The following is a 25,000-nucleotide window of genomic DNA, read 5'->3' on the forward strand; positions in this document are numbered from 1 at the left end:
TAGAATGCCCTTCTTGACTTGTCTCTCAGATCGTTCACAGCTTTGTGGAAGTTACCTGTGGCGCTGATGTTTAGGCCAAGGTATGTATAGTTTTTTTGTGTGCTCTAGGGCAACAGTGTCTAGATGGAATTTGTATTTGTGGTCCTGGCGACTGGACCTTTTTTGGAACACCATTATTTTGGTCTTACTGAGATTTACTGTCATGGCCCAGGTCTGACAGAATCTGTGCAGAAGATTTAGGTGCTGCTGTAGGCCCTCCTTGGTTGGTGACAGAAGCACCAGATCATCAGCAAACAGTAGACATTTGACTTCGGATTCTAGTAGGGTGAGGCCGGGTGCTCTCTCTCTCTCTCTCTCTCTGTCTGTCTGTCTCTCTTTCTCTTTCTCTTTCTCTCTCTCTCTCTCTCTCTCTCTCTCTCCCTCTCTCTATCGCTCTCCCTCTCTCCCTCTCTCTCTCTGTATCGCTCCCCCTCTTTCCCTCTCTCTCTCTCTGTCCCTCCCTGTCTCTCTCTCTTGTCTGTCTCTTTCTCTCTCCCTCTCTATATCTCTCTCTCCCCCTCTCTCTCTCCCTCTTGGTCTCTCTCTCTCTGTCTACCACTCTCCCTCTATCTCTCTCTCTCCCTCTCTCTCTCTCTCTATTGCTCTCCCTCTCTCTCTCCCTCTATCTCTATCCCTCTTTCCCTCTCTCTCTATATCTCTCTCTCACTCCCTTTCTATCTCTTCTCTCCCTCTCTCCAGAGTACTAGAAGATTAAACCACCCAAGACTACACACATTAATCTTGCAGTGGGCTAAAGTTTTAATGAAAGCTCTGCCCTCACCTAGATAGCAGCCTCGCTGTTGGTAAAAACAATCCCCTACATCCTTGTATAGATACAAGCAATTGGAACCAGTCTGATTGCTTTCAATGCTGAGTGTTCACAACCAACCGCACACCTGCCCTTCTTTGTATACGGTGAAGGCTTTGTCAGGAGGAGCCTGGAATGTTGACAAAGGATTCTGGAACTCTCAAAACAATACGAGCTGAACCTCTCAAAAGGAGGGGTTTCATTCGTATTCTAGGAGGTGAGGTACAAGTTGTCAGTTAAGCAAGTATCAGGTCAAAGAGAGGCCTAATAACGTAATAGCGACCACAAGTGAAGGGCCCAGAAATTTTGGAATGTCAGAAGTCCCATCTTAGCAGTGTTGTTGTATTTTCTTCCCCACAGTAAACAGTTGGACAGTTACCCAATACAGGCCCTGTGGGGAAAGATAACTGCTCCTTTGGCCCAATTCACCTATGAAGTGAAGCATTCTGGGGGGGGGGGTAGACGTCCTGCACTGTGTGCCTGTGATAGGTTGGGGAGATAATCTTAGGCCGTGTGTGACGCTGTCTCTGATACATCTGGAGCTTTGGGCTGCGGAGACATGGAGGATGGAATTGGAAAACAGTATGAAAGGGCCCAACATACATCTGGAGAAAAAGAGACAAGACTCATAAAAAAGGAGGCCGATAGTGGAGTGTCATAGGAAGAGGATTAAAGCCATTCATTTCAAGAATATTTTTAACTATGTCATAGAGATATTGCTGTCAATCAAGCCCAATTTAAGGCTATTTACACAATAGATCAATACACACAGTGGGGCAAAAAAGTATTTAGTCAGCCACCAATTGTGCAAGTTCTCCCACTTAAAAAGATGAGAGAGGCCTGTAATTTTCATCATAGGTACACTTCAACTATGACAGACAAAATGAGAAAAAAATCCAGAAAATCACATTGTAGTATTTTTAATGAATTTATTTGCAAATTATGGTGGAAAATAAGTATTTGGTCAATAACAAAAGTTTATCTTAATACTTTGTTATATACCCTTTGTTGGCAATGACAGAAGTAATTACAATATAGCAATTAAACACTGGAGTGATAGATGTGCAGAAGATGAATGTGGAAGTAGAGATACTGGGTTGCAAAAGAGCAAGACAAATACATAAATACAGTATGGGGATGAGGTAGATAGATAGATGGGCTGTTTACAGATGGGCTATGTACAGTTGCAGTGATCTGTGAGCTGCTCTGACAGCTGGTGTTTAAAGTGAGGGAGATATGAGTCTGTAGCTTCAGAGATTTTTGCAGTAGGAACCGAAAGGCTGCCAGATCGAATCCCCGAGCTGACAAGGTTCAAATCTGTCGTTCTGCCCCTGAACAAGGCAGTTAACCCACTGTTCCTAGGCCGTCATTGAAAATAAGAATTTGTTCTTAACTGACTTGCCTGGTTAAATAAAGGTAAAATGAACCAATTTAAAGGAAAGGTGACCAAAGGAGGAGTTGGCTTTTGGGGTGACTAGAGAGATATACCTGCTGGAGCGCGTGCTATGGGTGGGTGCTGCTATGGTGACCAGTGAGCTGAGATAAGGCGGGGCTTCACCTAGCAGAGACTTGTAGATGACCTGGAGCCAGTGGGTTTGGCAACGCGTATGAAGAGATAAAAACAGCATTGTTAACAAAACCAGACATTAAGATTATAGAGATAATATGTCTTTAAAAGTGCCTGATTAAATATTTTGAACATTGAAAAGGATGGCTTTAGCCGAACAAAGGCACAAGACAAAGTCAATTTGAACACACAAGGATCGGTTGGGGGGGAGGTGAGTTTACATTAAGGCTGCCACGGCACCATTCCAATCACCCGTGCATTTTTTCTCCCTCATAGTTCTCTTAGGAAATGGACCTCTACTTGTATAAATTCAATACGGAAAGAGACAAGGAACGCAGGGTTTTCCCTAACCGTGTGAACATTACTTGTTTGCTTAGTCTTATGACCAAATATACTTCAGGTCGAGGGGACATTTGTTAATAAGTATTAAATAAACCCTCTATGATAGATTTTTCCATAACATACCCGATCAATTTTTTTCTGCCCGTATGGTCAACGTACAGTGGCAGGCTTAGTTCAACTTCTATCGTGAACGTGACAGATATGGAGATCACAAACAATCAAAGTTAGATGAGGTAAAAGACTATACCCGGGAGCGTCAGGGTCAGGGGTTAGGGCAGACTGTCCAGAGGAAAAGACATGTGGCCAGCCAGCAGGTGTTGTTACCCAGGATGTGGTGTGATTTTAGATATCTTCCCTCTCTCTGTGCCTCTAGCCCAGTGACAGTTTTTGAATTGAGCCTGAGAAGGAGACACCCAAACATGACACTGCTGTGGATCAGGTAACAGAGAGAGGGAGAGAGAGAGAGAGAGAGAGAGAGAGAGAGAGAGAGAGAGAGAGAGAGAGAGAGAGAGAGAGAGGGACAAATATGGAGAGAGAGAGAGAGAGAGATAGATAGATAGATAGATAGATAGATAGATAGATAGATAGATAGATAGATAGATAGATAGATAGATAGATAGATAGATAGATAGATAGATAGATAGATAGATAGAGAGATAGATAGATAGATAGATAGATAGATAGATAGATAGATAGATAGATAGATAGATAGATAGATAGATAGATAGATAGATAGATAGAGAGATAGATAGATAGATAGATAGATAGATAGATAGATAGATAGAGAGAGAGAGAGAGAGAGAGAGAGAGAGAGAGAGAGAGAGAGAGAGAGAGAGAGAGAGAGAGAGAGAGAGAGAGAGAGAGAGAGAGAGAGAGAGAGAGAGAGAGAGAGAGAGAAAGAGAGAGGGACAAAGAGAGAGAGAAAGAGAGAGAGAGAGAGAGAGAGAGGGACAAAGAGGGAGAGAGAGGAGAGAGAGAGAGGAGAGAGAGATAGGGACAAAGAGGGAGAGAAAGAGAGAGAGAGAGAGAGAGAGAGAGAGAGATAGTAGTCATGTCCTGTTATTGTTGTAGTCATGTCCAGTTATTGTTGTAGACATGTCCTGTTATTGTTGTAGTCATGTCCTGTTATTGTTGTAGTCATGTCCTGTTATTGTTGTAGACATGTCCTGTTATTGTTGTAGTCATGTCCTGTTATTGTTGTAGTCATGTCCTGTTATTGTTTGGTTCCTGTTATTGTTGTAGTCATGTCCTGTTATTGTTGTAGTCATGCCTTGTTAATGTGACAAGTTGATGCCCTCCACCATCCCTGTCAGGCTGAGTTGGTGTGGAAAAACATCTCTTGTGTCACGAGAAGAAAATCTGACATTCAGTGTTTTTCACCACCTGTGTGGAAACACACACACACACACACACACCAGTACCACCAGTACCACCAGCATCTAAACTAATCCTTAGTGGCTGTTGTTAACCCTGTTTGTCAGTTCATTTAGAGGAGACTGTACCCAGTATCATTTTTTATCATGCCTCCAAGATTTATGAAAATCCTACGGGTTTCTCTATTCGGATTAAACTACGATTTAGGTGTAGCAGGTGAATATTGCAAAAAGAAAGTGGATGAACACATATCACAGGTAGTCCTGAATTCAGATGTGTGATTGTTTTGTTTATTTATAAAAAATTAAAATATATTTAAAAATCTCCACTTGTAGATTATCAGTAGCAACGTTTCCATCCAAATGGCGACAGATTTGCATGTAAATATTCTAAGATCTAAAGAAAATATGCGCATTTTTCCAACCAGTTGTTTCCACAGAATGGACTTGTTGGGGACCTACTTGTTCGGGGATAAATAAATATACAATCAGTGTGAGATGACGTAGTGTACACAAAATGTAGGCCTACTTTTTCGCGTAAATGTCCATGTACAGAATAAAAATTTAAAGGTCAATGTGTTTCCGTCGCATTTTCAACTCTGCGGATAATTTTGTCACAAAAACGGTTGCGTAGAATAGCAAGTGTGCCTCTGGTGTTGGCAGGCGGCCTCTACCAGATACAGTGGGGGTAAACTGTGCTGATAGACTAGTCTACATGATCACATAATAATGGATGAGAACGAGAATCTTTGTGTTTGTCAAACGGCAGTCAGGCACCGATCATCATGTCGCCAGAATAAGACCATCAATATTTATTGGAAAGGAGCATCATGATCACCGTGCACTTTCACCACCTTGTGAAGTTTATCATAATTGATTTAATCTGCAGCCTAGTAATGTGATTGGTGTCCTGAAAAAATAGTGGGAGGACCACAAACCATATCATCATAGTGGAAGGACTTCGATATGATGCGATTATATCAATATTTGCACATAAAGGCGTTTCCAACAACTCGCATAATTCATTTTCCAAACACAAAAAGATTCCACCATGTCGAACGAAATTATCTGTCGACATATATATATAATTGTTTCCATCACAGCTGTCGTGATTTTTGTTGTTCACGTTATGACTTTACTTACTGTGGATGGGAACGTGGTTAGTGACGAGAATAGTATCAAACAGTGGAACGGGTATATTCATTACGTTTCGCAACTGAAACCGTGTACCGTTTATGAACCAAACGGAAGCAAACAGAGTAAACGTAGTAAAACAGGGAGGGACCTACCTGCATTTGTCCAATAGAAACTCTCGTTTTTGTTGTTCCGTTTGGAGTAAACGTTTGTTTTGCAACAGAATCGGCGTAATGAATATACCCCTGGCTTGGTGACAGATGACAGGGGTGGCTGTGTCACTGTCATGTAAAAGGAAGTCATATTATATATGAATAAAATCAACCGATAAAAATTAGCACACTCTTTAAGCACCTAATATGAGCTTATGTTATGTCATATTAATTCTCAGTTTGAAAAGAGGCACTATAGCTCACGTGTTATGATTAATGTAAGGCTATTATAGTATTACTAATACTATCCAAATAGAATATTGTCAAAACGTGGCCTATGTCATCCAGCCCTGATTCCACACCCTTGTTCATAAACGGAGCACCAGTTGGTTCAGAAAACAGTGAGTATTTAGAAGTTTTGTGATCCGGTTGAAGTCACATGATCGCTCATTATGGCCATGCAAACTAGGCAGCTTAAATCCAGGCCCTGCTTGGGCTAACATCAGACATTCAAATAGCCGTGCTTTTCTAGAGACATGGGACAAGGCAGTCACGGGGGACCTTTCCTTAGCAGCGACAGACGGCAACACACACTACAAAGGAGCTATCATTGTCAAATATGAACAGAAACTATGCTCTCTTTTCGGATGGTTTGAACTTTTTCCTTTCGTTGCTTTGCGGAGGTTGTGTGTTATAAATGAAAACTGAAGTTTTCCGTGAATTGTTGATACCTACGGCGAACGGGTGCCACACCTTCATTTAGCGCAACAGGTAAAGTATCTCGCCCTCTCCTCTTCCCTTCTTAACGGTACATGTGAAGGTAATAAAAGAAGCCTGCCTAGTAGTAGAAGACTACACAAATACGTTATTGCACATTTACAAGTCAGATATTAACAACAACAACGGCAGAGAGTTGTAGTTATTATGACGGGCATATGGCTACTATTTATACACATGCACAAAGTAGGTTTGCACATCTGTTGCGCTCGACTCAGTCATAGGCTTCCCATCCTAATTCCACGAGTAAATGTACATCTTTGAAAACTATTTCCATGAAAACAATTTATAGAATACACTTTGGAAAGTTGAGTTATTAAAAATAAAATGTGTTTTGTTTTTTTAGTAAATACAGCACTAAGGCGAGAGAATACGGGATGTCACATAATAAGACTTCCCCATGTAAATAATTAAGGCTATTGGTATAAACTAAAAAAAAGTGTGTGTGTGTTTTATGTGGATCTACAGATGTAATGTCATTATTAACTACTGTATCAGTCGATTACCATTCCGTTGGAGACTGAAAAGCCCGAGTAGATTCGTTTTTTTAATTACATTTTTTATTTCACCTTTATTTAACCACGTAGGCTAGTTGAGAACAAGTTCTCATTTGCAACTGCGACCTGGCCAAGATGAAGCATAGCAATTCGACACACACAACAACACAGAGTTACACATGGAATTAACAAAACATACAGTCAATAATACAGTAGAACAAAAGAAAACAAAAAGTCTATATACAGTGAGTGCAAATGAGGTAAGTTAAGGAAATAAATAGGCCATGGTGGCGAAGTAATTACAATATAGCAATTAAACACTGGAATGGTAGATGTGCAGAAGATGAATGTGGAAGTAGAGATACTGGGGTGCAAAGGAGCAAGATAAATACATAAATACAGTATGGGGATGAGGTAGATAGATAGATAGATGGGCTGTTTACAGATGGGCTATGTACAGGTGCAGTGATCTGTGAGCTGCTCTGACAGCTGGTGCTTAAAGTGAGGGAGATATGAGTCTGTAGCTTCAGAGATTTTTGCAGTAGGAACCGAAAGGTTGCCAGATCGAATCCCCGAGCTGACAAGGTTCAAATCTGTCGTTCTGCCCCTGAACAAGGCAGTTAACCCACTGTTCCTAGGCCGTCATTGAAAATAAGAATTTGTTCTTAACTGACTTGCCTGGTTAAATAAAGGTACAATGAACCAATTTAAAGGAAAGGTGACCAAAGGAGGAGTTGGCTTTTGGGGTGACTAGAGAGATATACCTGCTGGAGCGCGTGCTACGGGTGGGTGCTGCTATGGTGACCAGTGAGCTGAGATAAGGCGGGGCTTCACCTAGCAGAGACTTGTAGATGACCTGGAGCCAGTGGGTTTGGCGACGCGTATGAAGCGAGGGCCAACCAATGCGAGCGTACAGGTCGCAATGGTGGGTAGTGTATGGGGCTTTGGTGACAAAACGGATGGCACTGTGATAGACTGCATCCAGTTTGTTGAGTAGAGTGTTGGAGGCTATTTTATAGATGACATCACCGAAGTCGAGGATCGGTAGGATGGTCAGTTTTACAAGGGTATGTTTGGCAGCATGAGTGAAGGATGCTTTGTTGCGATATAGGAAGCCGATTCTAGATTTAATTTTGGATTGGAGATGCTTAATGTGAGTCTGGAAGGAGAGTTTACAGTCTAACCAGACACCCATGTATTTGTAGTTGTCCACGTATTCTAAGTCAGAGCCGTCCAGAGTAGTGATGCTGGACGGGCGAGCAGGTGCGGGCAGCGATCGATTGAAAAGCATGCATTTAGTTTTACTTGCGTTTAAGAGCAGTTGGAGGCCACAGAAGGAGAGTTGTATGGCATTGAAGCTCGTCTGGAGGTCAGTTAACACAGTGTCCAAGGAGGGGCCAGAAGTATACAGAATGGTGTCGTCTGCATAGAGGTGTAACAGAGAATCACCAGCAGCAAGAGCAACATCATTGATGTATACAGAAAAGAGAGTCGGCCCAAGAATTGAACCCTGTGGCACACCCATAGACTGCCAGAGGTCCGGACAACAGGCCTTCCGATTTGACACACTGAACTCTATCAGAGAAGTAGTTGGTGAACCAGGCGAGGCAATCATTTGAGAAACCAAGGCTGTCGAGTCTGCCAATAAGAATGTTGTAATTGACAGAGTCGAAAGCCTTGGCCAGGTCGATGAATATGGCTGCACAGTATTGTCTCTTATCGATGGCGGTTATGATGTCGTTTAGAACCTTGACCATTCCGTTGGAGACTGAAAAGCCCGAGTAGATTCGTTTTTTAATTTTATTTTTAATTTCACTTTTATTTAACCAGGTAGGCTAGTTGAGAACAGCGTGGCTGAGGTGCACCCATGACCAGCTCTGAAACCAGATTGCATAGCGGAGAAGGTATGGTGGGATTTGAAATGGTCAGTAATCTGTTTGTTAACTTGGCTTTCGAAGACCTTAGAAAGGCAGGGTAGGATAGATATAGGTCTGTAGCAGTTTGGGTCTAGAGTGTCACCCCCTTTGAAGAGGGGGATGACCGCGGCAGCTTTCCAATCTTTGGGAATCTCAGACGATACGAAAGAGAGGTTGAACAGGCTAGTAATAGGGGTTGCAAAATTTTCAGCAGATAATTTTAGAAAGAGAGGGTCCAGATTGTCTAGCCCGGCTTATTTGTAGGGGTCCAGATTTTGCTGCTCCTTCAGAACATCAGCTATCTGGATTTGGGTAAAGGAGAAATGGTGGGGGCTTTGGCGGGTTGCTGTGGAGGGTGCTGGGCAGTTGACCGGGGTAGGGGTTGTGGTACATGTTGTAGGACTATCTGAGATCGGAATGCAGAGCTCGAGCTCCAAAACAGTCAATGGACAAGTGTTCCTCCATGTTGTCAATGTCAGTTAATGAAGTTAATGAGCTAACAGTAATAACAGTTGACTGTATTCGCTACCTAGGGGGTGGGTGGCTCTGAAAACAGTTAAAAAGCAGTTTGCTTGGCCTCCGGCAACGTTTGTACTGTGCCTGATGCCTCTTATGTAAACTTAATATCTATCAGCTGTCGCAGGTCTCATCAATTTACCAAGTGGAGCTTTTTTTGTGCATGGATCGTTCTGTAGGCTCTAGGACTGTATTTTTCTAAGCTAACAAACGACTGAGGCTGCCGTTCACATAAAACTCACCCCATAGGTGTTGTTCAAAAGACACAGACATGATGTCATTAGATATGCACCAGCAGTGTTGAACAGTGTAGGCCTCTCTCCTGACTCTCTCCTCTCGCTCCTCTCTCCTGACTCTCTCCTCTCTCCTGACTCTCTCCTCTCTCCTGACTCTCTCCTCTCTCTCCTCTCACCTGACTCTCTCCTCTCTCTCCTCTCTCCTGACTCTCTCTCTCTCTCCTGACTCTCTTTCCTCTTTCTCCTCTCTCCCGACTCTCTCCTCTCTCTCCTCTCCCTGATTCTCTCTCTCTCCTGACTCTCTCCTCTTTCTCCTCTCTCCTGACTCTCTCCTCTCTCCTCTCTCCCCTGACTCTCCTCTCTCTCTCTCCTCTCTCTCCTCTCTCCTGACTCTCTTTCCTCTCTCCTCTCTCCTCTCTCCTGACTCTGTCCTCTCTCTCTCTCTCCTGACTCTCTCCTCTCTCTGACTCTCTCCTCTCTCTCCTCTCTCTGACTCTGTCCTCTCTCCCTCTCTCCCGACTCTCTCCTCTCTCTCCTCTCCTCTCCCTGACTCTGTCCTCTCTCTCCTCTCTCCCGACTCTCTCCTCTCTCTCTCTCTGGACTCTGTCCTCTCTCTCCTCTCTCCCGACTCTCTCCCTGACTCTGTCCTCTCTCTCCTCTCTCCTGACTCTCTCTTTCTCCCTCTCTCCTGACTCTCTGACTCTCTCCTCTCTCCTGACTCTCCCCTCTCTCCTGACTCTCCCCTCTCTCCTGACTCTCTCCTGACTCTCCCCTGACTCTCCCCTGACTCTCTCCCCTGACTCTCCCCTGACTCTCCCCTCTCTCTGACTCTCTCCCGACTCTCCCCTGACTCTCCCCTCTCTCCTGACTCTCCCCTGACTCTCCCCTGACTCTCCCCTCTCTCCTGACTCTCCCCTGACTCTCTCTCCTGACTCTCCCCTCTCTCCTGACTCTCCTCTGACTCTCTCCTCTCTCCTGACTCTCCCCTGACTCTCCCCTCTCTCCTGACTCTCTCCCGACTCTCCCCTCTCTCCTGACTCTCTCCTACCTAAAAACACTGTACACTGAATAGGTGTGTCCTACTCCCTCATGTAACCTAGTGACCAGCAGGAAGATGTCCACAAGGTCCGTTTTCATTTAGCAACAGACCAATGATCATCCTCTCAGTTCATCCCCAAAATTGAGCATCTACTATTAGAGTGGGAACCTCAAGACTGACTTCAGATTAGTGTTTAAAGAGCAGGACTCTCTAACCCTGTTCCTGGAGAACTACCCTCCTGTAGGTTTTAACTCCAACCCTGTTCCTGGAGAGATACCCTCCTGTAGGTTTTAACTCCAACCCTGTTCCTGGAGAGCCACTCTCCTGTAGGTTTTAACTCCAACCCTGTTCCTGGAGAACTACCCTCCTGTAGGTTTTAACTCCAACCCTGTTCCTGGAGAGATACCCTCCTGTAGGTTTTAACTCCAACCCTGTTCCTGGAGAACTACCCTCCTGTAGGTTTTAACTCCAACCCTGTTCCTGGAGAGACTGCCCTCCTGTAGGTTTTAACTCCAACCCTGTTCCTGGAGAACTACCCTCCTGTAGGTTTTAACTCCAACCCTGTTCCTGGACAGATACCCTCCTGTAGGTTTTAACTCCAACCCTGTTCCTGGACAGATACCCTCCTGTAGGTTTTAACTCCAATCCTGTTCCTGGAGAACTACCATCCTGTAGGTTTTGGGTGTAGTGGAATTGGGTGATTCGCTGATGTGATGTAGGGGTAGTGGAATTGGGTGATTAGCTGATGTGATGTAGGGGTAGTGGAATTGGGTGATTAGCTGATGTGATGTAGGGGTAGTGGAATTGGGTGATTAGCTGATGTGATGTAGGGGTAGTGGGGTGATAAGTTGATGTAGGGGTAGTGGGGTGATAAGGGGATGTAGGGGTAGTGGGGTGATAAGGTGATGTAAGGGTAGTGGGGTGATGTAGGGTTAGTGGGGAGATAAGGTGATGTAGGGGTAGTGGGGTGATGTAGGGGTAGTGGGGGTGATAAGGTGATGTCGGGTAGTAGTGGGGTGATAAGGTGATGTAGGGGTAGTGGGGTGATAAGGTGATAAGGTGATGTTGGGGTAGTGGGGGTGATGTAGGGGTAGTGGGGTGATAAGGTGATGTAGGGGTAGTGGGGTGATGTAGGTAGTGGGAGATAAGGGGATGTATGGGTTGTGGGGTGATACGGTGATGTAGTAGTAGTGGGGTGAGAAGTTGATGTAGGGGTAGTGGGGTGATAAGGTGATGTAGGGGTAGTGAGGGATGTAGGGGTAGGGGGTGATGATGATGTAGGGGTAGTGGGGTGATGTAGGTAGTGGGAGATAAGGTGATGTAGGGGTTGTGGGGTGATAAGGTGATGTAGGGTAGTGGGGTGAGAAGTTGATGTAGGGGATGTGGGGTGATAAGGTGATGTAGGGGTAGTGAGGTGATGTAGGGGTAGTGGGGTGATAAGGTGATGTAGGGGTGATGTGGGGTGAGAAGGTGATGTAGGGGTAGTGGGGTGATAAGGTGATGTAGGGGTAGTGGGGTGATAAGGTGATGTAGGGGTAGTGGGGTGATAAGGTGATGTAGGGGTAGTGGGGTGATGTAGGGGTAGTGGGGTGATAAGGTGATGTAGGGGTAGTGGGGTGATGTAGGGGTAGTGGGGTGATAAGGTGATGTAGGGGTAGTGGGGTGATAAGGTGATGTAGGGGTGGGGTGGGGTGATGTAGGGGTAGTGGGGTGATAAGGTGATGTAGGGGTAGTGGGCTGATAAGGTGATGTCGGGGTAGTGGGGTTATAAGGTGATGTAGGGGTAGTGGGGAGATAACGTGATGTAGGGGTAGTGGGGGGTGATGTAGGGGTAGTGGGGTGATGTAGGGATGTCGGGGTGATAAGGTGATGTGATGTAGGGGTAGTGGGGTGATAAGGTGATGTAGGGGTAGTGGGCTGATAAGGTGATGTAGGGGTAGTGGGGTGATAAGGTGATGTCGGGGTAGTGGGGTGATAAGGTGATGTAGGGGTAGTGGGGTGATAAGGTGATGTAGGGGTAGTGGGGTGATGTAGGGTTAGTGGGGGTGATAAGGTGATGTAGGGGTAGTGGGGTGATAAGGTGATGTAGGGTTAGTTGGCTGGTAAGGTGATGTATGGTAGTGGGGGTGATAAGGTGATGTAGGGGTAGTGGGGTGATAAGGTGATGTAGGGGTAGTGGGGATAAGGTGATGTAGGGTAGTGGGGAAGGGGATGTGGGGTGATGGGGTAGTGGGGTGATAAGGTGATGTAGGGGGGGTGAGTGGGGTGATAAGGTGATGTAGGGGTAGTGAGGTGATGTAGGGGTAGTGGGGTGATAAGGTGATGTAGGGGTAGTGGGGATGATGATGTAGGGGTAGTGGGGTGATAAGGTGATGTCGGGATAGTGGGGTGATAAGGTGATGTAGGGGTAGTGGGGTGATGGTGATGGGGTAGTGGGGTGATAAGGTGATGTAGGGGTAGTGGGGTGATGTAGGGGTGATGTAGGGGTAGTGGGGGGTGATAAGGTGATGTAGGGGTAGTGAGGTGATGTAGGGGTAGTGGGGTGATAAGGTGATGTAGGGGTAGGGGGGTGATGTAGGGGTAGTGTGGTGATAAGGTGATGTCGGGGTGATGTGGGGTGATAAGGTGATGTAGGGGTAGTGGGGTGATGGTGATGTAGGGTAGTGGGGGTGATGTAGGGGTTGTGGGGTGATGTAGGGGTAGTGGGGTGATAAGGTGATGTAGGGGTAGTGGGGTGATAAGGTGATGTAGGGGTTGTGGGGTGATAATAAGGTGATGTAGGGGTAGTGGGGTGATAAGGTGATGTAGGGGTAGTGGGGTGATGTGATGTAGGGGGGTAGTGGGGGGTGATAAGGTGATGTCGGGGTAGTGGGGTGATAAGGTGATGTAGGGTAGTGGGGTGATAAGGTGATGTAGGGGTAGTGGGGTGATGTAGGGGTAGTGGGGTGATAAGGTGATGTAGGGTTAGTGGGGTGATAAGGTGATGTAGGGGTAGTGGGGTGATGTAGGGGTTGTGATAAGGTGATGTAGGGGTAGTGGGGTGATAAGGTGATGTAGGGGTTGTGGGGTGATAAGGTGATGTAGGGGTAGTGGGGTGATGTAGGGGTAGTGGGGTGATAAGGTGATGTAGGGGTTGTGGGGTGATAAGGTGATGTAGGGGTAGTGGGGTGATAAGGTGATGTAGGGGTAGGGGTGATGTAGGGGTTGATAAGGTGATGTAGGGGTTGTGGGGTGATAAGGTGATGTAGGGGTGATAAGGTGATGTAGGGGTAGTGGGGTGATAAGGTGATGTAGGGGTAGTGGGGTGATAAGGTGATGTCGGGTTAGTAGGGAGATAAGAGACATTTATAAGAGGAGGGAGAGACGTTTATTTTTTTAGCTAATGCTGATTATAAGGGATGTTTGTGGAATACACACACACACACACACACACACACACCGTCATTGAAAATAAGAATTTGTTCTTAACTGACTTGCCTATAGGTAAAATAAATAAAAAAATCCGCCATTTGTGATTTTGTTCTGCATTATTTTGTCCGTTTAGTGACATTTCAGTGACTAAAGTGAGCTACACAGGCTGTGTCAGTGTCAAACAGGTTGCGTCATGTTAGAGGAGAGGTAAATATAGCAGCTTTTTTCACAGGACGAAAATCCTTGTGTCGACCAAGTTCAGTCAATACTGATGGGGTGTGTGTCTGTTTTGTGTTGTGTGTAGTTCGGTGTCTAATGAGTTCCTATTGTTATTGTATTGTAGTCCTCATGACATATCACCATGACTACAGGCACAGTGGTAACCCATCGGGCCTTGCCTGGCTTATTCAAATGACACAGTAGTTTTAGTGCTGAGTCATGGTGTGTTTCGGGCTCACGTTGCTGCTCTGAAAAAAGAAACATCTGTAGCCTGATTACTTTTGGACCGAGGCATTATATCTGTGATACTGTACGTGTGTTACGGATGTTACAAGCTACTGTACTGAGTTCGCTCGACGCTGTGATAACATCATCGTCTTCCTGTCGAAGTCCTTTGGTTATGACATTTGACATTTGCAAATGATTTCCTGGTGTCACTAGTACAGGCTTGGTAAGCTCTCTGACGCGTCCAACTGTCCAATGGAGAAACAGAAGAGTGAATGAGAGGGAGAGAGGCGTGGATTCTGCATCATTTCGGTGGGTTTTAAAGTCTTAAAAAGACACAAAGTTGATAAGAGAGGTCCTACATGGCTCTACAATAATCAAGAAAAGGTGGGCTGTTCTATAAACACACACACACACACACACATACACACACACACACAAATACATACATACACACACACACACACACACACACACATACATACACATACACACACACACACACACACACACACACACACACACACACACACACACACACACACACACACACACACACACACACACACACACACACACACACACACACACACACATCAGAAGCATTCCCTACCATACTGTACCTGAGCAAGGTTCTCATGACAGCAACGAACTATTAAAGTGAAACAGGGAGAGAGAGACAGAGGAGATGAGGTGAGATGATAGACAGGGACAGAGGAGATGAGGTGAGATGATAGACAGGGACAGAGGAGATGAGGTGAGTTTATAGACAGGGGCAGAGGAGATGAGGTGAGATGATAGACAGGGACAGAGGAGATGAGATGAGATGATAGACAGGGACAGAGGAGAGGAGATGAGGTGAGATTATAGACAGGGGACAGAGGAGAGGAGATGAGGTGAGATGATAGACAGGGGACAGAGGAGAGGAGATGAGGTGAGATGATAGACAGGGACAGAGGAGAGGAGATGAGGTGAGATGATAGACAGGGACAGAGGAGATGAGATGATAGAGATGAGGTGAGATTATAGACAGGGACAGAGGAGAGGAGATGAGGTGAGATGATAGACAGGGACAGAGGAAAGGAGATGAGGTGAGATGATAGACAGGGACAGAGGAAAGGAGATGAGGTGAGATGATAGACAGGGACAGAGGAGATGAGATGAGGTGAGATTATAGACAGGGACAGAGGAGATGAGGTGAGATGATAGACAGGGACAGAGGAGATGAGATGAGGTGAGATTATAGACAGGGACAGAGGAGATGAGGTGAGATGATAGACAGGGACAGAGGAGATGAGATGAGGTGAGATTATAGACAGGGACAGAGGAGAGGAGATGAGGTGAGATGATAGACAGGGACAGAAAAACAAAGAGAGAGGAGAGACATGTCAGCACTTCTCCCATCACCACCACACCTTCCTGTCACCCATATAAACCCCATCTCCTGTGTCCACACACACACACACACACACACACACACACACACACACACACACACACACACACACACACACACACACACACACACACACACACACACACACACACACACACACAGACACACACACACACACACACACACACACACAGACAGACACACACGCACACACACACACACACACACACACAGACACAGACACAGACAGACACACACACACAGACACACACACAGACACACACAGACACACACACACACACACACACACACACACACACACACACACACACACACACACACACACACACACACACACACACACACACACACACACACACACATACACACAGACACACACACACACACACACACACACACAGACACACACACACACACACACACACACACACAGACACACAGACACACACACACACACACACACACACACACACACACACACACACACACACACACACACACACACACACACACACACACACACACACACACACACACACACACACACACACTCACTCCTGAGCCAACCTTTCTAAATGTCTTCAGGAGTCATTTTTGTGAACAGTCTCCTTCTCCTTGGTTTGATAGCTAACTGGAGACTTATCATTGGAGGAAGTGAGACATTACATTTAATTACCACTAAGATTACAATAAATATTCATTTGATGATTTGGTTTCAAACGAATTTCCTGGATTTCTACTTAGCATAGATTTATGTTCCCTACTCGGTCTATCGATTTGATAGCATGTCGAATCTATGTGAATCAATTCTATGAATTTACAGTTCACCTTTCTGTTTTCTTTTATTCTGTAACAGGACATAGTGTAATCATGTGTTCAAGCTAATCAACATTTATTTAAGCTAAACAATACAATGAAATGTCTACTAGCAATTAAGCTCTCCTCACAAACTGTGCAATGATATCAAGCTATATGTACGTATTTACATTAGACTGTAGCCTACTAATAGCTATACCATAGAGTCGTAGTCCTATTAGACTAATGATTGTTTATTTGTTCCTGAACTATCCCTCAGCTATCCTTCAGCTATCCCTCAGCTATCCTTCAGCTATCCCTCAGCTATCCTTCAGCTATCCTTCAGCTATCCCTCAGCTATCCTTCAGCTATCCCTCAGCTATCCTTCAGTTATCCCTCAGTTATCCTTCAGTTATCCTTCAGTTATCCCTCAGTTATCCTTCAGCTATCCTTCAGCTATCCTTCAGCTATCCTTCAGCTATCCTTCAGCTATCCTTCAGCTATCCTTCAGCTATCCTTCAGTTATCCTTCAGTTATCCTTCAGTTATCCTTCAGCCATCCTTCAGCTATCCTTCAGTTATCCTTCAGCTCTCCTTCAGCTCTCCTTCAGTTATCCTTCAGCTATCCTTCAGTTATCCTTCGGCTATTCTTCAGCTATCCTTCAGTTATCCTTTGGCTATCCTTCAGCTATCCGTCAGTTATCCTTCAGCTATCCTTCAGCTATCCTTCAGTTATCCTTCAGCTATCCTTCAGCCATCCTTCAGCTATCCTTCAGTTATCCTTCAGCTATCCTTCAGCTCCTTCAGCCATCCTTCAGTTATCCTTCAGCTATCCTTCAGCCATCCTTCAGCTATCCTTCAGTTATCCTTCAGCTATCCTTCAGTTATCCTTCAGCCATCCTTCAGTTATCCTTCAGCCATCCTTCAGCTATCCTTCAGCCATCCTTCAGCTATCCTTCAGCTATCCTTCAGTTATCCTTCAGCTATCCTTCAGTTTTACTTCAGCTCTCCTTCATCTATACTGTTTCACTATAAACACCTCCTCATTTCTAATGACATTTTAGGATGGTTAGCTGAAGCTGAATAGTCACATTTAATTTTCTCATTTGTCAAAACTCAACGAAGCCACTAGGCAGGATGTATGCTTTGATTGAAACAAAATACAAGAAAGGCTAATAGTTAGTTTTAACACCACCTGCTCTTATTCTCTCACCAAACTGTCATTGAAGAAGATCTGAATACATGTTCCCATGAAACTGATGGAGATCAAATCAAGGGTCTGGCAGTTGGGACATTTTTTCACCCGGTAAAACGTGAAGGATTATCTTTCACGATTGACAGTAAGGATAGACTATTAGGTAGCCTATGGCTAACTTGGGTGTATTAGGCGATTAAAAATATCAAATATGTTCTTTAGATAATAATGTTCTGGACGTTGCAATTGGATGATGCATTTGACACATATTCCATTATGACAATATTCAACTTTGATTGAAGAAATTATGATGTCATTTTTTGTTTTGTTTTATGGGCTCCCTCACCTAAAAATATTGTACTACACCAGTGGCATCAACAACTCGAGAACTGTTGTTCCTCTATCATAGTGCTCATTATACTGTAATTACACAGGCAATGAAAGGTTATTAAGTAATCCACAAAGTACATAACTACAGTGTATGTGAGTTTGCTTTGCCTGCCAGTATTTCTGTAGGACAGGTTGGTATCTCTAGACTGGTATGAGATGACACACTTATTTTTCATCTAAAGATTTTAGTGCAATACCTTTGGACTGAAACTCTAGGTTCGGGGGTTTAGTTCGGTCTGAAAGCCTAGCTTCAGGGATTTGTTTGGTCTGAAAGCCTAGATTCAGGGATTTGTTTGGTCTGAAACCCTAGCTTCAGGGATTTGTTTGGTCTGAAAGCCTAGATTCAGGGATTTGTTTGGTCTGAAACCCTAGCTCTGGGGATTTGTTTGGTCTGAAAGCCTAGCTTCAGGGTTTAGTTTGGTCTGAAACCCTAGCTCAGGGATTTGTTTGGTCTGAAAGCCTAGCTCCGGGGGTTTAGTTTGGTCTGAAACCCTAGCTTCAGGGTTTAGTTTGGTCTGAAACCCTAACCGAAAGGTTCCTGGTTTGAATACTTGAGCCATCAAGGTGAAAAATCAGTTGATGTATCCTTGAGCCAGGCACTTAACCCTAATTTTGCTCAAGGGGCGCCATACCTCTGTGGCTGACCCTGTGAAACAACACATTTCACTGCACCTATCTGGTGTATGTGACAATAAAACATATTTTATTTCAGGCCATATGTGAAGCCTATATTCAAGGAAAAAAAAAAATCTTGGGAACAATCTTCAGCAATTCAACTTTCATTGCCTACTTTTCCAAAATGGAATGTTTCACTTTCCTCCTGAGGAAAACAACTAGGAGAATGTCCTGGAGGTTTAGCCCTTCTTATCTCCTCAGATCATAAGAAATATAAAATGCTATTACCACCGATAGACAATGACCAATATCAGAATCAATGACAGGTTATCTGACACACAGATTGAATTCTCCAACTCACTATTCCCCGTGGAAGTTATCCAAGGGAGAGCGACGACTGGTCGTGTTGATGTTCTGATGCATCTCTGAGGCTGACACTATTGATGACAGGGTATTGATGTGGTGTAATATTTGAGTGACGTTAGGGCCTGTCATTCATCCCTCCTCCTTCTTCTGGTCTACCTGGCACTTATGAGTCCCTGTCTGTCTGCATGTCTGCCTCTCTCTCTCTCTGTCTCTCTGTCTGTCTGTCTGTCTGTCTGTCTGTCTGTCTGTCTGTCTGTCTGTCTGTCTGTCTGTCTCTCTGCCTGCCTATCTGTCCTTCTGTCTGTCTGTCTGTCTGTCTGTCTGTCTGTCTGTCTGTCTGTCTGTCTGTCTGTCTGTCTGTCTGTCTGTCTGTCTGTCTGTCTGTCTGTCTGTCTGTATGCCTGTCTGTATGCCTGTCTACCTGTCTGTCTGTGTGTCTGTCTGTCTGTCTGTCTCTGTTTGTCTGCCTGCCTGTCTGTCTGTCTGTCATAGTGTCATAGTGTTATATTGTTATAGTGTTATAATGTTATAATGTTATAGTGTTATAGTATTATAGTGTTATAGTGTTATAATGTCATAGTGTTATAGTGTTATAGTGTTATAGTGTCATAGTGTTATAATGTTATAGTGTTATAGTGTCATAGTGTTATAGTGTCATAGTGTCATAGTGTCATAGTGTTATAGTGTTATAATGTCATAGTGTTATAATGTTAGTGTCATAGTGTAATAATGTCATAGTGTCATAGTGTCATAGTGTAATAATGTCATAGTGTCATAGTGTCATAGTGTTATAGTGTCATAGTATCATAGTTTCATAGTGTTATAGTGTTATAATGTCATAGTGTCATAGTGTTATAGTGTCATAGTGTTATAGTGTCATAGTATCATAGTGTCATAGTGTTATAGTGTTATAATGTCATAGTGTTATAATGTTATAGTGTTATAGTGTCATAGTGTTATAGTGTCATAGTGTCATAGTGTTATAGTGTTATAATGTCATAGTGTTATAATGTTATAGTGTCATAGTGTCATAGTGTAATAATGTCATAGTGTCATAGTGTCATTGTGTTATAGTGTTATAGTATCATAGTGTCATAGTGTTGTAGTATATAGGTTGAATCACAAAACCAGCTGTACTGTGAAAGCCTCAAGGTCTGGAGTTGTGAACTATCAGCTTGTTATAGTTCACCTCAGGTAACAGAACTAACTCAAACCTGCTCACCAAGCAGAGACCTGAAGTTCAAACAGGTGTTTTCTTCTTTCCATCAGTACCCAGGCCGTGTAAGCTTGGGAGTGGGCCAGGTACTACAAATGCTGATACTGTTTGTTTACCAGGACGGTTCAGTTAACTCCTTTCATTATGTCACTGGCTCTCTCTTGTTCAGCAGAGCAACTCAGTTAGCCCAAGGCAGACCTGGGTTAGAAATGCTTTTGAGTGCCTGGAGAGTCAGATGTTTTCTATTGGCTTTATTAAGTCAGGCAAGTTCAATCAAGCACATTTATTTTATTTTATTTTATTAAGGGTCTGTTTTAGTCCTCATTTGGACGAACCTTCAAAGAGTCCAGAACAGCTATGTATTAGATTGAAATGGTTCTTAAGTATGAATTGAGTTTATATATTGAAAGGTTTCTGGTTTGCTCAGATAAATTATTACATTTCTTTATGGCTCTGAATCTAAATGTTATTTTGCCTATTTGACTTTTCTGTACTGTAAAACACATAGATGGTGGACAATCTATTCCTAGTGTTGACTGAATGTCTCTTACCAACTGAATACCGTTGTGAATAGAACTTGGCCGTTTTAAATGATGTATATTATAAAATAAAATAAATATGTTTTTTTCCCCAATTATCTTGTTGATTTGACGACCAACCAAGAGCATTGAGCATGACTTCAACAGAAGAACCATATGTCCACCTTAAAACAATCCTTACTGCCTTGTTCTGTGCAATATGCAACCTTCCCAATTTCACTTGCTGATATAAAGTATTTGAAATCATTTTTGAATCGTATTTCAACCCAGGTCTGTTTTCTTGCTCATCGGCGTATCTCAGTTAAGCCTTAAGCCCAGTCTTAACACGAATGTTCTGTTCTGTCACCTCTGTCTCAGTTGTCAAAGACAAGACAGTGGAATATGTGCTCGTCTCAGCTGACCCCAAGACAGAATGTTCTAGCTGTCACACCCTGGTCTTAGTATTTTGTGTTTTTCTTTATTATTTTGGTCAGGCCAGGGTGTGACATGGGTTATTTATGTGGTGTGTTTTGCCTTGGGGTTTTTTAGGTTATGGGATTGTGGCATAGTAGAGTTGTCTAGGTAAGTCTAAGGTTGCCTAGAGTGGTTCTCAATCAGAGGCAGGTGTTTATCGTTGTCTCTGATTGGGAACCATATTTAGGCAGCCATATTCTTTGAGTGTTTCGTGGGTGATTGTTCCTGTCTCCGTGTTTGTTTGCACCAGATAGGGCTGGTTAGGTTTTTCACGTTACGTTTATTGTTTTTGTATTATATCGTCGTTATTAAAGATGAATCGAAATAACCATGCTGCATTTTGGTCCTCCTCTCCTTCGACACAAGAAAACCTTAACACTATAGCCTGAAGGCTGCGGGTTCAACTGTTGTGACCTGGTGTCACGTTGTCAGTTCTCAACAGAAACAGGTTTTACCTTTGCAAATATCCTCCCAATTCCTATCTCAGTCATTTTAGCAATGTGCCTCTGGCGAAACGCACCACTGAACATGGTGAAGTAATTCAGAACATAATTCATTTAGCTTCCGTGTAGATAATACATGTATCTTCCGTGTAGATAATACATTTAGCTTCCGTGTAGATAATACATGTATCTTCCGTGTAGATAATACATGTAGCTTCCGTGTAGATAATACATGTGGCTTCCGTGTAGATAATACATTTAGCTTCCGTGTAGATAATACATTTAGCTTCCGTGTACATAATTAATTTAGCTTCCGTGTAGATAATACATTTAGCTTCCGTGTAGATAATACATTTAGCTTCCGTGTAGATAATACATTTAGTTTCCATGTAGATAATACATTTAGCTTCCGTGTAGATAATTCATTTAGCTTCCGTGTAGATAATACATGTGGCTTCCGTGTAGATAATACATGTAGCTTCCGTGTAGATAATTCATTTAGCTTCCGTGTAGATAATACATTTAGCTTCCGTGTAGATAATACATTTAGCTTCCGTGTAGATAATACATTTAGTTTCCATGTAGATAATACATTTAGCTTCCGTGTAGATAATACATTTAGCTTACGTGTAGATAATACATTTAGCTTCCGCGTAGATAATACATTTTGCTTCCGTGTAGATAATACATTTAGCTTCCGTGTAGATAATACATTTAGCTTCCGTGTAGATAATACATTTAGCTTCCGTGTAGATAATACATGTGGCTTCCGTGTAGATAATACATGTAGCTTCCGTGTAGATAATACATTTAGCTTACGTGTAGATAATACATTTAGCTTCCGCGTAGATAATACATTTTGCTTCCGTGTAGATAATACATTTAGCTTCCGTGTAGATAATACATTTTGCTTCCGTGTAGATAATACATTTAGCTTCCGTGTAGATAATACATTTAGCTTCCGTGTAGATAATACATTTAGCTTCCGTGTAGATAATACATTTAGCTTCCGTGTAGATAATACATTTAGCTTCCGTGTAGATAATACATGTAGCTTCCGTGTAGATAATACATTTAGCTTCCGTGTAGATAATACATGTGGCTTCCGTGTAGATAATACATGTAGCTTCCGTGTAGATAATACATTTAGCTTCCGTGTAGATAATACATGTAGCTTCCGTGTAGATAATACATTTAGCTTCCGTGTAGATAATACATGTGGCTTCCGTGTAGATAATACATTTAGCTTCCGTGTAGATAATACATGTGGCTTCCGTGTAGATAATACATTTAGCTTCCGTGTAGATAATACATGTGGCTTCCGTGTAGATAATACATGTGGCTTCCGTGTAGATAATACATGTGGCTTCCGTGTAGATAATACATTTAGCTTCCGTGTAGATAATACATGTAGCTTCCGTGTAGATAATACATTTAGCTTCCGTGTAGATAATACATGTGGCTTCCGTGTAGATAATATATGTGGCTTCCGTGTAGATAATACATGTGGCTTCCGTGTAGATAATACATGTAGCTTCCGTGTAGATAATACATTTAGCTTCCGTGTACATAATTAATTTAGCTTCCGTGTAGATAATACATTTAGCTTCCGTGTAGATAATACATTTAGCTTCCGTGTAGATAATACATTTAGTTTCCATGTAGATAATACATTTAGCTTCCGTGTAGATAATACATTTAGCTTACGTGTAGATAATACATTTAGCTTCCGCGTAGATAATACATTTTGCTTCCGTGTAGATAATACATTTAGCTTCCGTGTAGATAATACATTTAGCTTACGTGTAGATAATACATTTAGCTTCCGCGTAGATAATACATTTTGCTTCCGTGTAGATAATACATTTAGCTTACGTGTAGATAATACATTTAGCTTCCGTGTAGATAATACATTTAGCTTCCGTGTAGATAATACATTTAGCTTCCGTGTAGATAATACATTTAGCTCCCGTGTACATAATACATTTAGCTTCCGTGTAGATAATACATTTAGCTTCCGTGTGGATAATACATTTAGCTTCCGTGTAGATAATACATTTAGCTTCCGTGTAGATAATACATTTAGCTTCTGTGTAGATAATACATTTAGCTTCCGTGTAGATAATACATTTAGCTTCCGTGTAGATAATACATTTAGCTTCCGTGTAGATAATACATTTAGCTTCCGTGTAGATAATACATTTAGCTTCCGTGTAGATAATACATTTAGCTTCTGTGTAGATAATACATTTAGCTTCCGTGTAGATAATACATTTAGCTTCCGTGTAGATAATACATTTAGCTTCCGTGTAGATAATTCATTTAGCTTCCGTGTAGATAATACATTTAGCTTCCGTGTAGATAATACATTTAGCTTCCGTGTACATAATTCACACAAAGCCTCGTGACGATATGTTTGTGCTACACCTAAAATGTGTTTAATTTGATCTTGGCGGTTTTAGGAGGGTTTAATCAGAGAATTGTGTGGTTAATACTCGTAGATAAAAATCACATGGGATTAATGGGTCCTTTTCTCCCAAAGCCCAGAGAAAGGTTATTTATTTGAATGTGCTGACTTCACAGAACTGGATGTGAAAACGTCAGCAACTCTCTTTCCCGACAACCCAACAAACAGGTGTCATTGAGGGGATTGGCTGAATCTGTGCACTAAATGAGCCAATCGAAGCAAATAGCTAAGTGATAGACCCGTTTCCTGACATTCGACTGTCTCTCTCTCTATCAAACAGTCCAAAGCCCTTTTGAAACACGCTGTGTCCCTGACCTATCAGTCCTGGGGCATGTTTAGTAGGACACATCGTAGGAAAACATTTTTGCAACAGTAAATCTAAACTGTTGTTACTGGACAAGTAAAAAATAACCCTGTAACAGATATTGCGACTTGTTTCAGAGTTGCAGTGAATGTCAATGTGAGGAACAATGTGGTATAAAAAATAATAATTGTAGAGAAAAAAGAGTAATTGTCTTTATATGTTATTCGTATCTTATTTCACAGTGATGTTTATATCATAATAATATCCGTAAGCACCACATAGTCTCTCAGGAAGAAAGATGGCCGCTGCCTTTAAGATGTACAAGGGTCATTGGATCTTTCTTGCAGCTACACTTTCTTCTGTTTCTCAGTAAAGACCAAAGCTGGAGGTAGAAAGACACCGTGTCCTTGCTTCTCTCTTTCTCTCTTTCACTAGCAGACGAACCCATTCGAGACTCGTCGATTAATTATTTACCCAGGCAAATAAATGCTAAAGCCTAGGGAAACATACAAACACACAGCCGGGAGAGAAATCCTGTATACACACACAC

The 25,000-nt window shown here is 42.9% G+C and overlaps 1 protein-coding gene across 1 annotated transcript in view; it reads left to right on the plus strand.

Annotated features, from left to right (window-relative positions):
• The first annotated feature begins 5,793 nt into the window (after positions 1–5,793).
• zgc:194930 (uncharacterized protein LOC557813 homolog) overlaps positions 5,794–25,000 on the plus strand; it is a 41,765-nt gene continuing 22,558 nt past the window's right edge. Inside the window, exon 1 of the mRNA XM_024373887.2 lies at positions 5,794–6,186. The gene's annotated coding sequence lies outside the window, so the exon portion shown is untranslated. The remainder of the gene's footprint in view (positions 6,187–25,000) is intronic.

Source organism: Oncorhynchus tshawytscha, linkage group LG15, assembly GCF_018296145.1.
Source record: "Oncorhynchus tshawytscha isolate Ot180627B linkage group LG15, Otsh_v2.0, whole genome shotgun sequence".
Lineage (NCBI taxonomy): Eukaryota > Metazoa > Chordata > Actinopteri > Salmoniformes > Salmonidae > Oncorhynchus > Oncorhynchus tshawytscha.